The sequence below is a fragment of the Pelodiscus sinensis genome, chromosome 6 (genome assembly GCF_052426305.1).
Source record: "Pelodiscus sinensis isolate ZL-2025 chromosome 6, ASM5242630v1, whole genome shotgun sequence".
Lineage (NCBI taxonomy): Eukaryota > Metazoa > Chordata > Testudines > Trionychidae > Pelodiscus > Pelodiscus sinensis.
In genome coordinates, this window is record NC_143057.1 from 2,340,511 (window position 1) to 2,361,922 (window position 21,412).

The window sequence follows — 21,412 nt, forward strand, 5'->3', positions numbered from 1 at the left end:
GTGACATATATTATGTAAGCGTTTTATCTTAGTCTCATTGCTAAATTCTCTTAGAAAAGGCCCTACCAGCAGAGTGTATGTACCATGCTCAGATGTTCTGCGCTAGTGATGCTTATCTGTTTTTGGTATAAATCTGCATCTTGTAGACTTGGAGCATGACTACATCTGGGGCACGGCACGCCTCTAGTCCCCAGGGGGATCCAGAGCTTTGGTGGCATGAACTACAAGGAAGTCCTTTTTTCTTCTTTCATTTACAAAGGCCTGGATACGGCTTATCTCCAGGCCTTTCCCTCTTGGATGATGTACAGAACTGCAGCCGGGGATGGGGAAGGGAGGGAGTCCATACGGTTAGATGATTGGTAGTTGGGGAGCCGTACACACGCCAGCTTCTGAAAAGCTTGGAATTTCCTGTCCGTGGTAACTAGGGAGGGACAAAATCCTAGGGACCAGAACCTCGGTGGCGCAAATAGACACTGCTCCATTGGCATGAGTACAGCTCATTTACACCAGTTGAGGACCTGGCCCTAGGAGTTCAAAGTTCCACAAACTTCTAATAGAAGTTCTGGGTCCCAGTGTTTGACCCCAAGCCTCTCCTTATGCACCAGCCCCTCTACTGGAGCCATGGTTGTGTGAAGAACCTTGACTCTTTCCTTATTCCACTGTTCTCCTCCCCTCTCCCCAGCATCTTTCCTGACCCACATCTCTCATCGTACCTATGATGTCTTCTGGGGGAAGGGGGGCTCAGGGCCATAGAGGCCCCATGGTACAAACACAGGAACAGAGAGCGCCTGCTGCCAGCGGATGAAGCAGACAGGAAGGATTGTTGTCTTCCTTTTGCAGCCAGAGTGGAAGTCTGCTATGGCACCAAGGGAAATGGGAAGTGACTGTCTAGGAAGGAGTCCTGCAGAAAGAGATCTAGGGTCATAGTGGACCACAAGCTAAATATGAGTCAACAGCGTGATACTGTTGCAAAAAAAGCAAACATGATTCTGGGCTGCATTAACAGGAGTGTTGTGAGCAAGACAAGAGAAGTCATTCTTCCGCTCTACTCTGCTCTGATTAGGCCTCAGTTGGAGTATTGTGTCCAGTTCTGGGCACCACATTTCAGGAAAGATGTGGAGAAATTGGAGAAGGTCCAGAGAAGAGCAACAAAACTGATTAAAGGTCTAGAAAACATGATCTGCAAGGGAAGACTGAAAGAACTGGGCTTGTTTAGTTTGGAAAAGAGGAGACTGAGAGGGGACATAACAGCTTTCAGGTACCTAAAAGGGTGTTATGAGGAGGAGAGAAAATTATTCTTCTTGGCGTCTGAGGACAGGACAAGAAGCAATGGGCTTAAACTGCAGCAAGGGAGTTTTAGGTTGGACATTAGGAAAAACTTCTTGCCTGTCAGGGTGGTTAAACACTGGAATAAATTGCCTAGGGGGGTTGTGGAATCTCCATCACTGGAGATATTGAAGAGCAGGTTGGACAGACACCTGTCAGGGATGATCTAGATGGAGCTTGGTCCTGCCGTGAGGGCAGGGGACTGGACTCGATGACTCTCGAGGTCCCTTCCAGTTCTAGTGTTCTGAAAGAAAGGTGTTTTATGACTGGTCAGATTACGGCTGTGTCCAGACTCAGGGGTTTTTTCGGGAAAAGTAGCCTTTTCCCGAAAAAACTTCCCCTGCGTCCAGACTCAAGCCGCGTTCTTTCGAAATTATTTCGAAAGAACGCGGCTTTTCTTTCGATGGCGGTAAACCTCTTTTTACGAGGAAGAACGCCTTCTTTCGAAAGTTCCTCTTTCGAAAGAAGGCGTTCTTCAATGTAAATAGGGCTTCCTCGAAAGAGAGCATCCAGACTCGCTGGGTGCTCTCTTTCGAAAAAGCGGATTGCTCTTTCGAAAGATCTGCCTGCAGTCTAGACGCGATCTTTCGAAAGAGGCTCTTTCGAAAGATGCTTTCGAAAGAGCCTCTTTCGAAAGAAGCCTGCAGTCTAGACATAGCCTACCAGTGAAAAAGAGACTTGAGAGGAGTATTGCAGAGGTAGAAGGGACAACTAAGGCCTTGTCTGCATGGTCAAATCTTTTTGGTATAATCTAAGATGTGAATTTAAACCCATTCAGTGATTTCCATAGGACTCCCCCACCTGTGTAGACGCTGCTATTCCAGGCTAGCTGATATCACATGGAAAGGGGATAAAACTAACCCCCCCAAAATCAGTTATACCGGAGTAAGCGTGTCACCACAGAGGGTTGTACTGCTATCTCTGTGTAACTATATTGGTTAATCTTTTCTGTGTACATTTGCCTGGTGGTCTGAAAGTCCAAAGCAGTAGCTTTCAACCTGTGGACCCGGGACCCCAGGGGTCCACAGAGTGTGTTTGAGGTTTCCAAAGGGATCAGCGCCTCCACTGGAATCTTTTTAGGGCCCCACAAATGCAAAAAGGCTCAACACCACTGCGCTAGAGACTAGAGAGCTCACTACTGCCATCTGTTGGTGGAGAGGAAGAAGAGCAGCTAGCGTTGCTTGAGAAGCGCAGGTGGACTGGGGCTTTCTGGGTACGTCTACATGGCACTCTTATTTTGGAATAAGCTATTCTGGAAGAAAAACTCCAAAATAGCTTATGTTGAAATAGCCCGGCTACACTGCAGGGAAGCCTCAACATTAGTTCAAGTCAGACTTCCCGAATGTGGACGTGCTACCTCAATGTAGAGCCCCAAGAGGCACTGGGGAGTAATTACTGTGAATGGCCCTGCGGAGGAGCTATTTCGAAATAGCAGCCGTGGAGCATCCACACGATGGCTATTTCGAAATAGCTATTTCGGATTAGGCGTTATTCCTCGTGGAATAAGGTTTGCAGAAGTCGGAATATGGCGTCCGTCATTTTGAATTTTGTTTCGAAATAATGGAATTGCTGGGTAGACGTTCGGAATAGCGACCCTTATTCCAAAATAATGCTGCTGTGTAGTCACACCCTACGGGAGGAAGTGCTCTGCCACTAGTGAGCCACAGACTGTGGTGACCAGAAAAGGCATTTCCTCTCTTCTGTGGGGAGAGGCTGTGGGAGCTGATCACTGGCCTGCCCTGTTCACCACTCATGTTTCTCAGAAGACTCAGCACAGATGCAGCTCCAAGGCAGTTGACAGGTTTGGGGTGGTCAGGGGGGCTGAGCAGGCGCAGGTCGGGGAAGGGGGCTATTGGGAAGCCTGTGGGTTTGTCTGTGCTGCAGTTTGACGCCTGTGGCCTGCACTAGCTGAGCAGGGACTCAGGGCTTGGCTGAGAAGCTATTTAACTGCGATGTAAGTGTTCAGACTCCACCTGACACCCAAACGTTGGGACCCTCCCAACCCACAGCATCCTAGAGCCATGGGTGTTTAATTGCAGTGTAGACCTGCCCCAGAGTGCAACAACCCAGCCCAAAGGCTCTGATGTTACCCAGTAATCAAAGCTGAAATCCCCTCAGCAGGGTCACCTCAGGGGCTGGAGACTGGCCTGTCAGAATCCTTGGACTTCTGCAGCCCCGGACAATGAACTGTAAGTAGGGAGCCAGGGAGGAGGGAAGTAGCAGAAATGGTCAGCTACTCCTATCTGCCGCAGATGGGCTGAGGGAGGAGTCACACCGGGAGAAGGGCATTTTACCTTATAGTTTGCTGGATTATTTCCCAAGCTTAGCCAGTTGCCTCCTTTCCTTAGCTTTTCTTTGTTTAAACGCCTGGGCTCACCTGTCAGGAGATACTTACTGCCAAAGGCACCCAGAGAGGTGTATATGCAGTTTCCCAGGTTTCTGGGTGGGGACCCAAGCTAGTGATGTTTCACTTTTCAAAAGGAGCACCTAGAAAATGGCCTTTTTTGTGCCAGCAACACCTGGCAGGTTTACAACTATGTAAATAAGGCCTAGAGCACCTTGAAAAAAGAGCTGTATGCCCAAACCTCGCAAACAGTTTGGGAGCATAAAGCAAGGCCCTATCCTGCCATGTGTGACCAGCCTGCCAGAGCTTTTCTCCAAGAATTTGCCTTCCAAAGGATTCAGGCTGGGATTGCCAAAGAAGCCAAAAGATTAGACCACCACCTCCCACTGAAAGCTCCTCGGCCCTCTTGAAAAATCTGAGCTGGCAGCTTCGCATATGAACGCTAGGTGTGGAGTGTGCAAACGGTGTTAAAATGAGACGGTGTCACTGTAAGAGTGAAGGGTTTGACAGTCCTACTTGCAGGCTACAGGGCAGGGAAGCATGCGATTGGGGCCCAGCAGCAGATTGTCCGTAGGCTGGCTCTGTGCAGACTGCGTGGGTTGAGCTGTTGCCCTCCTTTCTAGGAGCAGCTTGCTTTGTGTGTTTGCATTTGGGTTCTAGTGTGCTAGGGTTGTGGGTTTTAAGAACTAAAGCAGTGTTACATTGCAGTCTGCCCACAAGAGCACTTCAAATTGGGTTTGCCAGGAGCGTTGCAATAGGAGTCCCTCTGCCTTCTTGTGAGCTTTGCACTGTGGCTCTTTGGTTTGCCTCCTTCAGAAAAAAGAATCTAACTTAAGAAGGGACCGAAATCCAGAGGGGTCCAGGCCTGACAATTGTGGCATAGAGTTTGAACCCCCTGTTCGGGGTTTGGATCATGCCAATTTCTAAGCACTGTAAGGGGCAGGGGACAGGAAGAGGAATTCCCCATGATGAACTTTCACCAGGTGGGAATTCACGTTCTTCTCATGCATAAGATTGTCATTATCCGAATGGAGAAAGGGCATATCCAATCACATCCCTGCAGTCCTTCTCCAAGCCAGACTCCCTAGGGTTGCTTGAGAGCTCTGCCTGCCTGTTCTCACTAAGGGCTAGAGATGGCAGGATTTGGCTTGCGATTTCATCCTTAGGGATCCGTTCTGTCCTAGCCAACCCTGCGTTTAACTCCCTCATGTCACTCTCCACCCCCATGCGGAACTTGTGCAAAGCCAGCGACAATGACGATTCCAGGGGGACACCCTGGAATCAGATCGATGCACAGAAACAAAACCTGGAACTTGCCCAGACTAAGTGCGAAAAGCAGGGTGGCTTTGTTGGTGGAAAGAGCGTCTCTGAGTAAGCTGCATAGCTTGTCTCTCTCACCAACGGAAAGTTGGTCCAATAATAAAAATACTGTTTCACCCACCTCATCTTTCTAATACCCTGAGACTGACTTGGCTACAGCTACACTTTAAAGGACAAAGTGAGTTCTGTCAGGCATTTCAGTCCCATGACAGGTTACACTGTTATTGGCATCAACTGGTGTGGCTAGAGGCTGTCATTTTCTTTGCCTGTATGGAATGACATCAGCCCCAATAGGAAATGGCTTCAGAAAGGTTAAATTTGAGTTGCAAAGCTGAATCATCTACCTGTGTGGTAACAGCTACAATTGAACTCTACTGTGACAGGATCATAAGGCTACCCTACTAATGTTCCTTCCCTAGGGGATAGGATAGAAACCTTTTGTCACTCCCTATTCGCAGCTAGGACTTTAGGGTATTACGTTAATGAGCATATTTGGAATGTGAAAACAGGAGCTCCAGTGAAAACAAACTGGATCCAGAACATAAAATATCAGACGGTTGAGGCTAGTTTGTTGGCTGCTCCTGTCCCCCAGCCCCTGGTGCAACGCAGTCCGACTTGGCACACTGATGACAGTAAAAGATTTTTCCAAACTAATGGGAAATAACATGCTATGGTTTTTCACTAAGAACTCTCCTCCCGTATTGTGTTGGGAATTCTATACCCAGCACTGGAGAGAGAAGAAAGGAAAACAGTGGTTGGGATTCTCTTTTATATACTTCCCCCACCTCACCCCGGGAGGAGGGATTAAAAGGGTGACTGTATTAAGAAACAATTGCTTGAAGGAAGCCTGGGTTACAACTGTGTGATCCAGGGTGTTGTCACTTTGAGATGTCAAAATATGTGTGTTTTACACGTTAGATGAGCCTGTCAAAACATAGCAATATTGCAAAACTCACTTGGCTTTTACATTTTCCATGTTGCATTCCTGCTAATGCAGGCTCAGGTGTGGAGGGAACTGAGCTGGGTGCTTTGTACCAGTCGAACAACATGACTAATGAAGGGTTATAAATATCTCCTGTTTCTGGGCTGTGCATGGAGACCCTGAGAGTTCCTCATTATATTTCCTGTTTGCCCAAGCAGTCTGAACAGCTTTCAGGCCTGTCCTCAATAACACGATGAACTATCAGGGATCCTGTGCCACATGCCATCCCACTTTGTTTTGTTTTTTCCTTGAGATGTGGGAGAAATTAAAAATGCTTCCCTGATCTGTGCCCAGGAATATCTGAGTACTAGAAAGCCGTGGGGACGGTCAGGCCTACGATTATATTTTACCAAACCACATTCAAATGCCATGTCCTTTGCCTGCTTCCTTTCCTGTCAGGGTTCATTACTGCAAGGCTGTGTTTGTATGGAAACAGACACTCTCTTTTTTTTCTAATCAGCCTCGTACAGTCAGCATTGCCACCCACCATCCAGTGTCTGTTACATCACAATCAATTCCACACTGCTGTAACAACATGAGGGAAGACTGATACATGCAAAAAGGATGTGGGTTTTCCTTGTGCATTTTGGGCCAGATATTGCTACCCACGGTCATATCTCATAGCAATTTGCTCCGCAAGTGCTAATTCAGCCACCTGGACTTTTTCTGGCATAAGATGCTAGTGGCATGAGTAAGACTATCAGGATCTAACCCTTCACATGGATGTAACTTTGGAATCAGAGACTAAAGTGGGTTCTAAAACTGACCAACATTGTTAAAAAAAAGTTGCCAGTAGAAACTTTTGGAATAGTCAGTAAAAAAATATTGAAAGCCAAAAAATGTTGACTGAGAAGTGAGCCCTTCTATTTGGAAACGCCACCGCATTGTCTCATAGGCATTTGACTTCACGTGCTTATTCTCCCATTTTGCCCTAGAGGCTAAACTTTTCCTCCCCCTTTTTTTGGCACCAATCCCATTGAAAATGAAACTTTCTGCATGATTCGGATGTATCTTTGCACCAAAATGTGCTGGCTTCAAAGGACATAGTTTGAGGGGACAAGGGGTGGCATTGCCTGCCCCCCAAATGACAAGCATCAGGCAGGTGTGAAATTTGCTGCACCATACACAGCCCCTGTCCCCTGCCTTCAACCGCAAGTCATCAGGTCTGACAGTGTCACTTACACCCTCGTGAACAATTTCCTGCAGGAATCACCGTGTGACCTCTGTGGGCTGTCTTATGTAGGATTATCAGAGTGGCCTTCAAATCTACGAATCATCTTTGCTGGGGGAAAAAATGTTCATATGTTTACAAAAATATGCTGAATGGGCTCATGTCTGAGTCTGTAATAAAACTGGGAAAATCCAATTTTCAAGTAGTTTTGAAAATACTTCATGCATAACTCCTCTGCATCTTTCTTCCTCTTTCACCACCACTGATTTGTATTTCTCTTTTACTTTAAAGAGATAAAGAATTTTAAAGACAGGACTGTCCAGCAATTTAAAAAATATTGCAATTGATTGTGAGTTTTAAAAAAAACAGTGGCAGTTACTTACACTCTTACAAATATTTGCACTGTAAAAAAGACAAACTAAAGAAATGGTATTTTTCAGTTCACCTCATACAAATACTGTAAGGCAATATTTTTATAGTGGAAGTGCAATGTACATATGTTGAATTGGTTATGTTATACATAACTGTTTTATTTTTTAGTGCAATATAAATTAAACTTTGGAGTCTACAAATCCAAGTATCAAGAAGCATGCAAAAGTTTTGACTATCTGGCATGTAAATGCCATGCATACACCTGCTCTCATTTTCAGGTGACACTGTAAATAAAATGTAGGCAGCATTATCTCCTGTAAATGTAAATAAACTTGTTTGTCTGGGCGATTGGCTGAACAAGAAGTAGGACTGAGTGGACATATGGGCACTAAAGTTTTACATTGTTTTTGAGTGCAGTTATGTAAAATGTAGAATTATTTTTTCAATTGCACTTTCATGATAGAGATTGCACTACAGTATCTGCGTGAGGTGAATTGAAAAATACTGATTTTTATTTCCTTTTTACAGTGCAAATATTTGTAATAAAAATAATATAAAGTGAGCAATGTACATTTTGTATTCTGTGTTGATTGAAATCCATATATTTAAAAATGTAGAAATACATCCATAGATATTTATAATAAATTTAAATTCGTATTCTAGTTAATTTGGTTTGTGTTAATCACTTACACTAACTGTGATTAATTTACAGCCTTAATTAAAAATATATTGCCTGAGACTGACCCCATTTTGATTGTATAGTTAAAAAGAGAGAGAAAGAGAGGAAGGGAATTGGTGCCTGCTTTTTAATGGCATGGCGACATTAAATACCCTGGGGAACCATCTAGAATGAGATACAGGAAAAAAAAGAATGCATCATTGTCTATGTAAAATCAACACAACTCGTGTTAACAGCATGGCTCAAACCCTGACCCTTCGGTGCTGAAAGCATAAGCCTTGTCCACCTACACTAGAGAAGTGAGCTTTTTAGCTGGTGGCTGTAATGGGATCATTAACCTTTCATGTGCACCAGCCACCGTAGGAGAACAAAGACCCACAACCTGCTTGTGTGGAGTCCTGTGGCACCTTATAGACTAACAGATTTATTGGAGCATAAGCTTTCGTGGACAAAGACCCACTTTGTTAGATGCATCTGACGAAGTGGGTCTTTGCCCACGAAAGCTTATGCTCCAATAAATCTGTTAGTCTATAAGGTGCCATGGGACTCCTCGTCGCTATTGCAGATCCAGACTATCAGGCTACCCCTCTGATACTTAAGCTTCATGAAATGACTTTCTCTTGGTGAATGTGCATGGTGATCTCAAAGCCCCAGCCCACGGGCCGTCTACCAGCCAAAGCATGTTTGCAGCTCTCTCCACCACCCCCTATGGCACCCCATTCCCTGCCATGCTCAGGAGGTTGTCCGAGGGGGAGGGGCAGGGCTTGGCTGTGGGTTTGGACATGTCCCCCCTCACTCCCCTGAGGCTCCTGGGTTTTCCAGGCTGGATTGCGAATATGCTTCAGCCTGCAGATGGCCGGGAGTTTGAGACTCCTGCATTAGGGAATAGGGATGCAGGAATCGGCAGCTTGTGATGCAGAAATGAAATCTCTGCCCAGTGGCACATGACAGCAGACAGAACTATAAAAGGAAAAAGAATATTTCTTCCTTGCTCTGTATGTCCTTTATAGTGGATGTGCTGTCAGTGCAGCTGGCAGTGCTGAAGTGTTGGCGGTGACTATTTCCCTACAAACCCATATGCTGGTATTAGGCACTGTGTATCTCATTAAGAGTTACATTGAAATAGCCTTTACTCAGCTAAGCAGGGGAGTCTGGGGGAAGAAGGTCCCTCCTGCAGTATGGTGAGTGGAACTGGAAAAAGAGGGTCAGGTTTCAGAAGGGACTTCATTTAGCGGGACGCTAGCAACTCGGCCAGATATGTATATAAAGGGGAGGGGATGGGGCCAGCAAGACAACCCCAGGACTTTTGGTGTGTAACGCGACTGTGTGCTTGCAGATTTCACTCCTTTGTAAGGCTGCTTCCCTGCTGCATCAGCCATTGCTAAGGAGACAGCTCCCCTACTCCACTGCGTAGGTTGTGAGGAGCTGCAGAGGGAAGAAGAGGGGAGCGGTGATGTGATTTACACAACACACTCCCAGTATGGGGGCTAGCCGAGGAGGAATTGTGACTGAGTCACCATCTATTCTCCAGGCTGCTCCAGGAGCTGGTGAGCTGTGCACCAGCCCTCGCTGCAGGCAGGTTGTCATGCGACTGCATAGCCCCATGGAGCATGCAGAGCAATTGCTTGGCTGTTCCCCAGCAGAGTGTAAGAGATTCCTACAGCCTGAGTATAAACAAACTGCAGGGCCACCATTAGCATGAGCCAAATTGGGGTTTTAGAGGGGTTCGTGTTGCTCAGGCTTTGTCAGGCAAGAGACAAACTAAAATGACTGGTATTGGGCAGCTGACAGGGCAAAGAAAGTAACTTTTGCCAAGCCTGGGGAAGTTTTAGCTAAGCTCTTCCAGGCTGTAACTGCTGATCCTGATGTGTAGCCCCATGCAGCCCGGCAGCTCGGATGCTCTCTAATGTCACGCATCACTCAGGACTTGCTGCTCAGCTTCGCTAGCTGTTAAAACCTCAAAAGGAGCCTTGGACTTTCTCTGTTGGCGTTTTACATCAAAGGGTTCTGAGGACACGCCTCTGTGCGTGTGGCGTCAGAGGTGCTGAAAGCGGATTTGCAAGGACACACTGCACAACTGCTTTGGTGACAGGCGGCCTCCTAGATGACTTGTTTAGGGTTTCTTCAGCACAACTGGTCTCTCACCCAAGGGGCACAGGAACATTTTGTCCCTACATGCGTTCCTAGAGGCTTTTAGTCAAATGACATCTCGGATATTTTTCCGGGAACTACGATTATTACACATAATACACTGGAACCTCCCTAATCTGGGTGTCCCTGCTCTGGGAACACGCGTGATTTGGAGTCTGGCAGAGGGAGGAGGAAACGGCTCTACTCACTGCCGCTTTTCTTCCCCACAGCGGGGGGAATGGCAGCACAGTGCTTGTTCGGAGGCTTTTCCACGCCACACCTAGGCTGTGTCTACACGGCCACTTTTTGTCGGGAAAAGATACGCATTTGGCGCTCCGTAATTTGCGACCCTTTTTCTGACAGTTTTGTCGGAAGAGGCTTTTCCGAAATTTGGCCCATTTAGACTGGGCCAAATTTGGGGAAAACCTCCTCTTTCGGAAGAGCCCTTCTTCCTCATGGCATGAGGAATACAGGGCTTCCAAAAGAACATGTCTCCTCTTCAATAAAAAATATCGGAAGAGCAGATGTGTTCCCTGGACGCGGTAGAGTTTTTCCGGGATACCGGTATCCCAGAAAAACTCCATAGTCTAGACATAGCCTTAGAGTGTGGGGAGGTGGTACCTGGGAGCAGCGGGGGACACGGAGCTATGTGTGCCCGGGAGCAGGGCACCAGGTAAGTGTCCCACCCTCATCCCCATACTGTACTGTTTAGCACAAACGTAACTTGTAAGCATGAGAAATGGCAGCGTCCTGTACAATTAGTGGCTTTCTGCTTGATTACCTACCTATGATCATAAAAACAAATGAATCATTTAAATACAGTGCATTAAGCATTTATCTTATGACATCTTAGAATGTACAGTACTCTATAGCGGTTTGTACATCCAGAAGCTTTAGTAACAGACTTTGTTTACCCTTCATTCTGGCGAACATGCAGTACGAATATAAAAGCCTGCATACTTATTTAGCCAGTTAATCATTACGTTTAACTAGTTAATTGATTAAAGGAGGGCAGGCCGACGGGCTGGATTGGCCTCTGCGCTGTGGAGAGGGGCTTTTCCAGCCCAGTTACCACTTCTGTCCCCATGCGAGGCTGCCAACTCGCAGCCCGTGTGGGTGAGGGTGATGCTTACTGGGTAACCAGTTGACCAGTTATCCGTTCATATCCCTAACACCAGGTCCGGAAAATTCCATAATCCAGCATAGCCTGTTTCCCCAGGTTGCCTGATTAAAGAGGTTCTAATGTAGATGTCTTTTAAACCCTGGATTTACATACGTCCCAGCCCAGAATGAGCTCTGCCAAAGATGGCATACACCCTTGTAGGTAATGGATCGGGGACATGTTGAAGGCAGGGCGCCTGAAGGAATGCATGGTATGTTGTTAGCTGCATGAATGCTGGAGCCAGGCTGCTCGGGCTTGTGGAAACATTTAACTCCCCCCTAGCTAGCTCCCAGGGGTAACAGGTATTAGCCCAGGAACTCCCCTGCTAGAATTGAATTGTTTCTTTTGCATAGTTACTCTGGTAACATGAGACCTGTTCTTAGACTGGCCAGGCTGGCGTACAGATGAACTGCTGCATATATTATCTTCTAGTCTTTGTGGGAAACCCATCCATGGCCCAGAGAACAAAGGCTTCTCCCTGCCCCAAGGGGTTTACAATTGAAATCTCAGTCGCAAGATGGATATAGACAGGTGATGGGGGTATGAGGAAATAACGAGACGAGACTGGTCAATGTGCTAAGTGATGATCTCTGCATTCCAGCTGCCTAAGTGGCTGTCATGTTTTTGGGAGGCCTTCTGGCAAAGTCAAAGGGGATTATAATGCTTAAGAGTGTCAAAAGTTGCCAAGTTTTGCGGTGGGAAGAATTGGCTGCAAAAGCTCAAAGCGCCAAATGTGTTTTGACAGAACTACATGACTGCTTGTGTGGTCTTTTATGTGAAATGGACCTTATTGGTCATTTTCTGCTGTTACACAGACTGTTTGCAGTCACGTCTGGCTAAGCACTCAGTGGAGTCCTGCCTACACTGTGCGATGTGCAGCTCTCCAGAGCTACTGCTCCGACTTGTGCCCTTTCCACTTCTCTCTTCCCTGATTATAGTGCCCCCAGGCATTTTGAGACGCACACCCCCCAACAATGGGTTTTTCAAGTGGTATGTGAGGGTCACCGCCGTTTACCATGTGCTGCTGCTGATCCAACCTTCAGGCCACTTTCAGACTGAAACTTCCGGGCACTCTTTCCTGGAAAATAATCAAGCGTCATTTTAGCAACGTTCAGGATTCACTGAGCATCTCCTACACGTTGCCTCAAAATATACAGGCCTGGCTCCCCTGGCCCAAAGCACCCTATTCCTCAGTGCTGTCTTCAAGTTAAGTGGTCTACATGAAGGTAAAATTAAATGCTGACTACTTTCTAACACCATTGAATGGAGGCAGCATACATCATTCTCTCTCCTGAAAATGTCATCGGCTGCTCAGTCCCCTTAAAGAAAGGTGGTTACCTTCAAAAATGTTGCTGCTAGAATTGTTTGTTCGTTAATATCTACTATAGTCATTAATCTCTTATTTCCTCCCATGCCTGTGTGTCTGCTTATCGCAACCTTGGGAACAGTGCCAGAATTTGTACTTACCCTGACCCTGGGAACTCTCTCTACATGCCTGCCTTGCTTATTGCTAATTTCCTCTTTTATGTTCTTCCTGCATCCAAACTTCCAAAATGCACAAGGCCAGAATAGTCTAGGCAGAGCTGACAATGACACCTGTAGTAACTTGGCCACACTTAACCGCTGCAGCTGGATTTTTCCATTCTGGGTGTCTGCCTCACATGGTTTTTGGTTTTTAATTTCTACAAAAATGGCTCTGCTTTTTCCAAGGAGAGCAGGGGAAAATATGTTGTTTAGCCCATATTAAAAAATACCACCATTTGATTGAGAAGTATTAGCGCCTCCGTGCTTTGAAGCTGGTGCAGGCAGTATTTGGACTTATGACACAATTGGTTCTGGAAAACTGAGTTGTAAGTTGGAATGTTGGCCCGCAGAACCCTAATTAACCCTATCGCAGGAGTGAATGCCTGTGCTTGGACTTTGTTAGGGGAGTTGCACTGAGCTCAAAGAGGTGCCTTTTGCTGTCCCTGTGGAAATTTTCTCCTATTTGGCTGAATTATACACCTTTGAATATTTCCCTCTTCACATGCTCTGTAGAGCTGGTGTGTTGCTTGCTGCGGCCCAAAGGGCCCCCAAAGCTGAATGTGTTCTTCACCTTGGCTGAGCTCCTGACAGGATAGTCACAGAAGTGGACCCACAAGCACACTTGTGGCTTGAGGAACGTTCTTGGGGCTCAGAGCTAGGAGGAGACCATGAATTCTGGTCTTGGGTCCTCCAATGGCGGCTGTTATTCTATACACTTCACTGCTCTTGTTATTGAGCAAGGCCCCACCCCTGTACTGTAGGAGACAGGCAGCTTTCATTGGCTCATTTTACAAATCAGGTAGTAGAGAGTCGCATTCATTTGGCCACACTGCCTTTCAGCATGAATGGGGCAAGTGTGTGTGCTTGCTACGTCGCTAGACTCTGTCACCACTAGACCCATTCCCCTCCAGTCTACAGCCAGTAGTAGAGTCCAGGCTTCCTGGTTCCCAGCAGTCTTCAGCTATCACAATATGTGTTGCATTGCCCTCTAGTGGCTGGTCCACAAAGAGGATGATAACCTTCTACTGCCATTTACTCTTTGCTCAAATGACAGTGGTCTGTGCTGGGAATCTAAAGGTCCTTGGTCCCAGTCTTGTTGATGCCATATACAGGGCATCTCTGTGGCTCTACATGATGCAATTTCTGTTTTTCTAATTTGCTGCTTTAAAAAAAAAACTAGTATTAAAGGAACAGTGAGGCTGCCAAGTGCAGCACTCCAAAGTTGCCCATGCCCCCTGAACGTGGCCCATCTGTGCATTATACTTCAGTCTTTAATTTCATGATCACATACTGTATTAACGGTTCTAAATCCTGCTGGAAAGGGGTAACGAGTGGAGTTCCTCAAGGGTCTGTTTTGGGACCCGTACTGTTCAATATCTTCACCAATGATGTAGATATTGGGATAGAGAGTACGCTTATTAAGTTTGCAGATGATACCAAACTGGGTGGGGTTGCAACTTCTTTGGAGGATAGGAACATAATTCAAAATGACCTTAGCAAGTTAGAGAAATGGTCAGAGGTAAACAGGATGAGGTTTAATAAAGAGAAATGCAAAGTGCTCCACTTAGGAAGGAACAATCAGTTCCATACATACAAGATGGGAGGCGACTGTCTAGGAAGGAGCATGGCGGAAAGGGATCTAGGGATCATAGTGGACCACAAGTTGAATATGAGTCAACAGTGTGATGCTGTTGCAAAAAAAAGCAAATATGATTCTAGGTTGTATCAACAGGTGTGTTGTAAGCAAAACTCGTGAAGTCATTCTGCCGCTCTACTCTGCACTAGTTAGGCCTCAGCTGGAGTACTGTGTCCAGTTCTGGGCGCCACATTTCAAGAAAGATGTGGAGAAATTGGAAAGGGTACAGAGAAGAGCGACAAGAATGATTAAAGGTTTAGAGAACATGACCTATGAAGCCAGGCTTCATGAACTGGGCTTGTTTAGTTTGGAAAAAAGAAGATTAAGGGGGGACATGATAGCGGTTTTCAAATATCTAAAAGGGTGTCACAAGGAGGAAGGAGAAAATTTGTTCCTCTTGGTTTCTGAGGACAGGACAAGGAGTAATGGGCTTAAAGTGCAGCAGGGGAGGTTTAGATTGGACATTAGGAAAAAATTCCTAACTGTCAGGGTGGTCAAATATTGGAATAAATTGCCAAGGGAGGTGGTGGAATCTCCCTCTCTGGAGATATTTAAGAACAGGTTAGATAGACATCTGTCAGGGATGGTGTAGATGGAGCTTGGTCCTGCCTTGAGGGCGGGGGGCTGGACTCGATGACCTCTCGAGGTCCCTTCCAGTCCTATTATTCTATGATTCTATGATTCTATGTATTCAGCAAGACCCCTTGCCACATTCAGTGCCCGGGATGGACAGCGAATGAGGCAGCTGGTTTCAAGATTGCGAGCTCCTTTCCCTGTGGGTTAGTAAGTCATTTCCTCTCTTTAAATTCCATCTTAAAGCCTTCCATTTGTCTTTATTTTATCACTGTCTTTCTTAGTCCTTTGTGGGCTCCCCCTGCAGGGTGTAAAAAATTAATGTTTTTGTATGCTGCACCCAGTTTACTGGAGCAAAGTGGGTCATGGATAAAGTAAGTTACAGTAGGTCCCATGTTATAGGACATTTATTTAACAATTTTGAAAGTCTTTATTTCAAAGTGAACAATAAACAAAACTTACATTTCAGACAAATCTCTTGTTAAATTCAAACACTAGACTTGTCACTCTGAAAGTTACCACTGGAATTTTATAGAAGAACATCTATGCACTTTTAACTTTCATTTAGCTGCATCCCTTTGCATTTGTCTGTAAAACAAAGATACTTCAGATTCTTCATAATATTGTGCAGATTTTCAAAACTGGACACCCAAACTGCAGCTGTAAACTCTACATCTGTGTGTGCAAACAAGTATTTGCATGTGCAAAATGGGTAACTGAGCTCCTAGCTGACCATTTCTATACACAAGTGCATGTTTGCGTGTTCAAATGGGAGTTTGGTGGGTGGCATTTTGTTGACCAGTTCTGAAGACCACAGCCTGTGTATTTGCACTGGGGACAAGAATAGTGTTTAGAGTGTAGACACACCAGGTTATTTCAAACATGATGCATTGACCCATTCTGTCCAGACAAATGTCCTCAGAAACAGAATGTGGTTCATACTGTTGGAGCTGAGCTTTTATTGTAGTTGCATGAGTGTAAACCTGTGTGACTCTATTGTACTCAACAGACTTACTCCAGATGTGTACCTGTGCAACTGAGATTAGCCTTTGGGCCTTTGTATACTCAACACAAACCCTTTGAGTCACTGTTAGGGTCAATCCCCTTTAAGTGAGATCACCCACACTCTGCTCAGTAAAGGAATATGAATTTGTTGGCAGCTGTAGAAATATTGTACCTATTTGCTTCCTGTGAGGCAGGGTTCTGCAGCAAACAGGTAGTGAGACATCGCACTGAACTGACAGTTTCATTCGCAAGCGGAAATGTCGTGGCTGATTGCTGGCTACCTTGAGCTACTGGCAATAGCAAAAGAGCTGATTTTCTTAACACTGGCTGCCCACCCCTTCACTGGACAAACGAATGAGAATTTGCTAAGTGACCATCCCAAAGCGGGGCACAATGTGAGGAACGAGACCTAACAAAGTGTGGGAAAATTTCTTTTCTGAAAATAACCGTTTTGTTCCTTTGTTTAATACTCACACGTTTTCCCTGTCAATGATTTACAGGGCCAGAAAGGGGAAACAATGGGAGGTCTGTCTCAGGACATGGAAAGGAAGCTGCTCACTCAGAATTGAAGGCTCTGGAAATCACTGAGAAGCTAGGAGGCACAGTTGTTACACCGCTGATCATGACCCAAAATGGCAGAGTCCAGATAACGGAATGAGGTAATTAAAAACACTCACAAAATGGATGTTTTTCATCTCTAAAACCATATTTTAATAGCTGACAACATGCTTTCAGAAGCGCACATAAAATTTGAACCCATGAACACAAGCCAGTCTGAAATTTCCATTTTAAATGAGGGGAAATTACTCGGATGTAATACCAATACCCAGCCCAAATTAGGCATTTTTTTCTGAGGTTCAAAAACATATTTCCATGAGGGTTAGTTCAAACCGACCCCAAAATTACCTCCTTAGGGGTCTTGATTTATTTCACATACTTACTGTACAATTGGCTCCTCCATGTTTCTGCACAGAACACAACGATGTCTTTGTCTGGAGAGTTTCTGTGATGTGACTTAGATGGGCCTTCTGATGGAGAAACAGTGGCACCTCAACAGAACTTTCTCAAAAACAAAACTAAGAGGCTGAATAAGAAACTGCATTTTAAATATAAATACTCGAGGTTAAAGATTTATTCGAATCTAGTTCGGTCATCAGGGTATTAGGAATTAAGAAATATTTTAGTCACAAAGACATGTTGGCATTTCTAATGGGAGAGGTAGGGAAGTAGACATGCAAGCATATCTTTCTCAGTGCCACAATTCAATGACTTTCATATTCTGCAACAGCTTTCCAGTTGCAGGTTAGATGGAGGCGGTATCTGCCAGGACACCACTCTAGCATTAACCAAGAGAGCACAAGCCTTCTGTTTTTGTAGACTTAGGGATTCAGGATTTTTACTGACACTTCTAGCCTTCCAAGTATGAAATAAAGTAGCATTACTTTACTGAACCCTCTGCATCAATTAATGGAAAAAATAGGTCTGAAAGGTGTGACTTGGACTCAGTGAATTCAGGCACCTGTTTACTCGGAAACATAATGACAATTATTTACATATCATTATCACCAACCACTAGCATTTAAAAATCATGAATAAGGCCACCCAAAATCATTTGATTTGCTTAAGTACCATGCATTAGTGGTAGATAATCACTGATTCTTTCTGTTTGAAATCAGTAACACATCATAGGCTTGGTTTTGATTGCATTTTCCCATCCTGCCTTTGCTTCTGCAGCATTTTAATCAATGCTTTTCTAAAAAGATAGCTAGTTATACTAATGTGAAAAGTCCATTGGGAGTCTGAAAAAGAAAGTAGTGAATAAAAGTATGTGAAATTTGGGGTCCAAAACTTTTTGTGACTGAAAAATGCAGGTTAGGATTTGCTAAAAGATTGCACAAATTTGTGTCAAATTTGCCAAATTGTCTTGATCCAAGAAAAAAAAATTAAAAACCCAAAAAAGTTGAAACCTGTCATTTTGACATTTGCTAAATGAAACATGTTGACTTTTCATTTTGAAATGTATTTCAATTTCACTTTAAAAATACTTTGGGTTGACTAAAACATTTTTGTTTGACTCAAAACAACTTAAAAAAATTCTGTGTGGCCAACAAAGCAAAAAGTCAGTTACTTGCACAGTTCTGCTGATGAATAAAAGGCTGGTCTGTGATTACTCATGTCAGATTCACCCTTTCAACAAAAGCCAGCATGAACTTTAAATGGTCCTACAGGCACTGAATAAAATCCACTAGAGCTTATTTTAAGGACAATTCTAGGCCTTGAGACAGCTTCCCCCCAATAGACTGTAGTTCATAGCAAATAAATGGGAATCCATCTACATAATAAATCTATTGAGTGCTTTGCCTCAGGACTGACTGAGCCTAGAAACTGAATCATGTGTCATTGCAAAAAGGAGTATTTTCTGGGTCAGGGTAGAGGTCAGTGATGCAGAAGCTCAAAGAGCAGCTCCCACAATCCTTCCTGGCTTGATTGTAAACCAGATATTAGCGTTTCGTGCTGCTTTCATCAAGCCAAGCGAAGGGGTGTTGTAGTCACCGCTTCCTTCAGCCCATGGGACTATGGCAGGTGTTAATGGGCTAAATGCTCTGATTTGTGTCAAAGCAGATATAGGGAAAATTGTGTGTGGAAACTGGAAGCCAGACACAGGGTTAACACTGGTTAAAAATTCCTACCTTGGGCTTTCAGCCAGGAGCGCTCTAACCTGCAATTTACAAGGAACAATAATGGCTGAACTGGATCTGCAGTCAGTCTAGGCTGTGCCTGTAAGATCCTCCAGGCACGCACTGGGAACAAACTTTTAGGCCCCTAATTCCCACTACAGGTCAGACCTCCCTTGTCCAAGACCCGAGTGGGTACAGTTATTATGAGCGAGCAAGCACCCTGAGAAATTGTCTGCAAATTAGTCATCTGCACATCCTGGAGAAATGCCTGATCTAACAAAGTTTTGCTGCTTGTTTAAAAATCAGGCCCATCATATGCCCAGTGTTTAGCATAGGCTGCAGATGGAATAAACCATGTCTGGAATGGATTACTCATGTATAATTGCAGCTCAGGAGCGCATGATGTGTCCTGTAAAAGTCATTTCAAGGCAAACACCTTCTTGACCACCATCTCCCTTTCCACACTTCGTTCGTTGTGCTGTGTTCTATGGCATTGCATTTACCTATCGGCCCATTACACAGATCATTTTGGCCACAAACCCTAAGAGGTAAGCTGCTCTATAACAATGGTAAACCACAACTATCTGTGGCTTGCGGCTAATCTTCAGCTTACTGTAAATACTGTATACATCAGTATGTGGCTTATCCCAATTTCTCTGGCCTGATAAGATATAAACCACAAGCAGCCGTGAGCCTTGAATTTTTCAACTGTCATACAAACATTAATCGACTGAGCTTCTTAGTTGATTCCCTTTTCCCAGATGAAGGTATTGTCCTAGCAAGAACTATTCTGTAGCACTTTCCTTCAGTAGATCTCAAAGCAATTTCCAAAGCCCATCAATATCAGTACCCGGTTTCTAAGGTAACTCAGCTTGCTGTGTGACCAACAGCTGAGCTGGGACTAAATCCCGGTGCTTCAGAATCCCATGCCAGTGTCCTGTCCCCCAGGGACTTGCACAAGCCCCAGCAGCAAGTCCACAAGAAAGTGAAAAACATAAACTGGCTCTCCCAAATTCCAGTTTGTTTGTGATTCGAATCTGGGCCCTCCAGCTGAACAGCAATTGTGTTCCAGTTCTCATACTGTAACATTTCATTACCCAGGGCCTTGTGCTCCCACTGAAGTCCATAGGGCCACTGAAGTCCAGCATAGTTAATCCTGTGGTGGAAGAGCAGAGCCCCTGCAATTGCTCCATGAAATTGACACTGAGTAGTTATAACATGCAGCAAGCCAGGATGAGAAATAAACACAGAAAAGGACAAACTCACTGCTGGCTTAGCTCCATCAGCTTCATTAGAGTTAGGCCCATGGCAAAGTATCTGTGCGCTGGTAACTATGAGTGAAAGTAGGATGCTACACACACCAATCCATGTGATGGTCTCATGGTAAGCACACTGGAGCTCCAACAGAGACAGCCTGGCTTCATTGCATAACCAGCCAAACTTCCATTGATTTCAGCAGAGCCAAAGGTTTCCCCCCAAATATTTAAAGGCTGTCACAAGATTTTTTTAACCAGAGAAAGAGGAAGGCATACATAAAATGGTACATACACCTTCGTATTTATCATGTTAATTATTTGTCGAGAAAGAGACAGCCTTTATTTGCCCCCAAACCAGGTCAATCCTATGTATTGAACGAGCAGTGGAAAACAGAGCATTTGATCATGCCACTGAAGACTGTCTCGTCACCTTACACACAGCAAGCTGACGTAAGGTGACACAGGTAAGTTGAATTCTGGCTTTTCCTAACTTTTGAGTGTTTGACTTTGCATTTTTCATAATGGTTTTAATGTAGTTTGTGTGTGTGTGTGATTTTATATAGCTCTATATTGCTTTACATTTTTCACAGCAGCTTACAAACATTAACCATGTTAATTAATGTTATTAATGTCTTTTGTTAGTGCTAGTTAAAGCATAGTTTATAGGGCATGTATGCGTTTAACTATATTCATGTTGCACTAGATTGGCCCACAGAGAGAGAAGAAAAATATCTAAAACTCATAAATAGTTCAAACAGAAACAAAACCCTTCCAGTAATTGCTTCCTTTTCAGTCTTCACATTCTGTCGTTTGTGCAAGGCTGTCTGGAGGACAGGGAGGGAGTCAGAAATCTTCCAGTGGTATAGCAGGGCCAGCAGAGCACGTCTGATGCGCCTCGGGACAACTAGGGCTGCGAGTCACCTTGTTGCCCCCTGCCTCTAGAGTCTGTGCCTGCTGGGTGTTAGCTCTTAATACAACCAGCCTGTCAAGCACTCAAGCACCCTCCATTAGGCTGTATCACCTCTGTCTTTGCCCTGCAAGTTGGCAATAGATTTACTCCCACCCCTGCATCCCTTCCTCATGTCCCCAGCGGTTCCCAGCACCTGATCACTGCAGACCCACAGAAATCCCAGAAACAAAAGACAGGACTATGTAGCACTTTAAAGATTAACAAGATGGTTTATTAGGCCATGAGCTTTCGTGGGCCAGACCCACTTCCTGAGATCAATTTGTGGAAGAAAGTGATACCATCAA

General features: G+C 44.9%; 1 long non-coding RNA gene across 1 annotated transcript in view; it reads left to right on the plus strand.

Moving 5' to 3' along the window:
- Window positions 1-20,876, plus strand: part of LOC112545670 (uncharacterized) — a 153,195-nt gene extending 132,319 nt beyond the window's left edge. Inside the window, exons 4-5 of the long non-coding RNA XR_003089204.3 lie at window positions 16,725-16,883; window positions 20,517-20,876. This is a non-coding gene — a long non-coding RNA (uncharacterized LOC112545670). The remainder of the gene's footprint in view (window positions 1-16,724; window positions 16,884-20,516) is intronic.
- The last annotated feature ends 536 nt before the right edge of the window (window positions 20,877-21,412 follow it).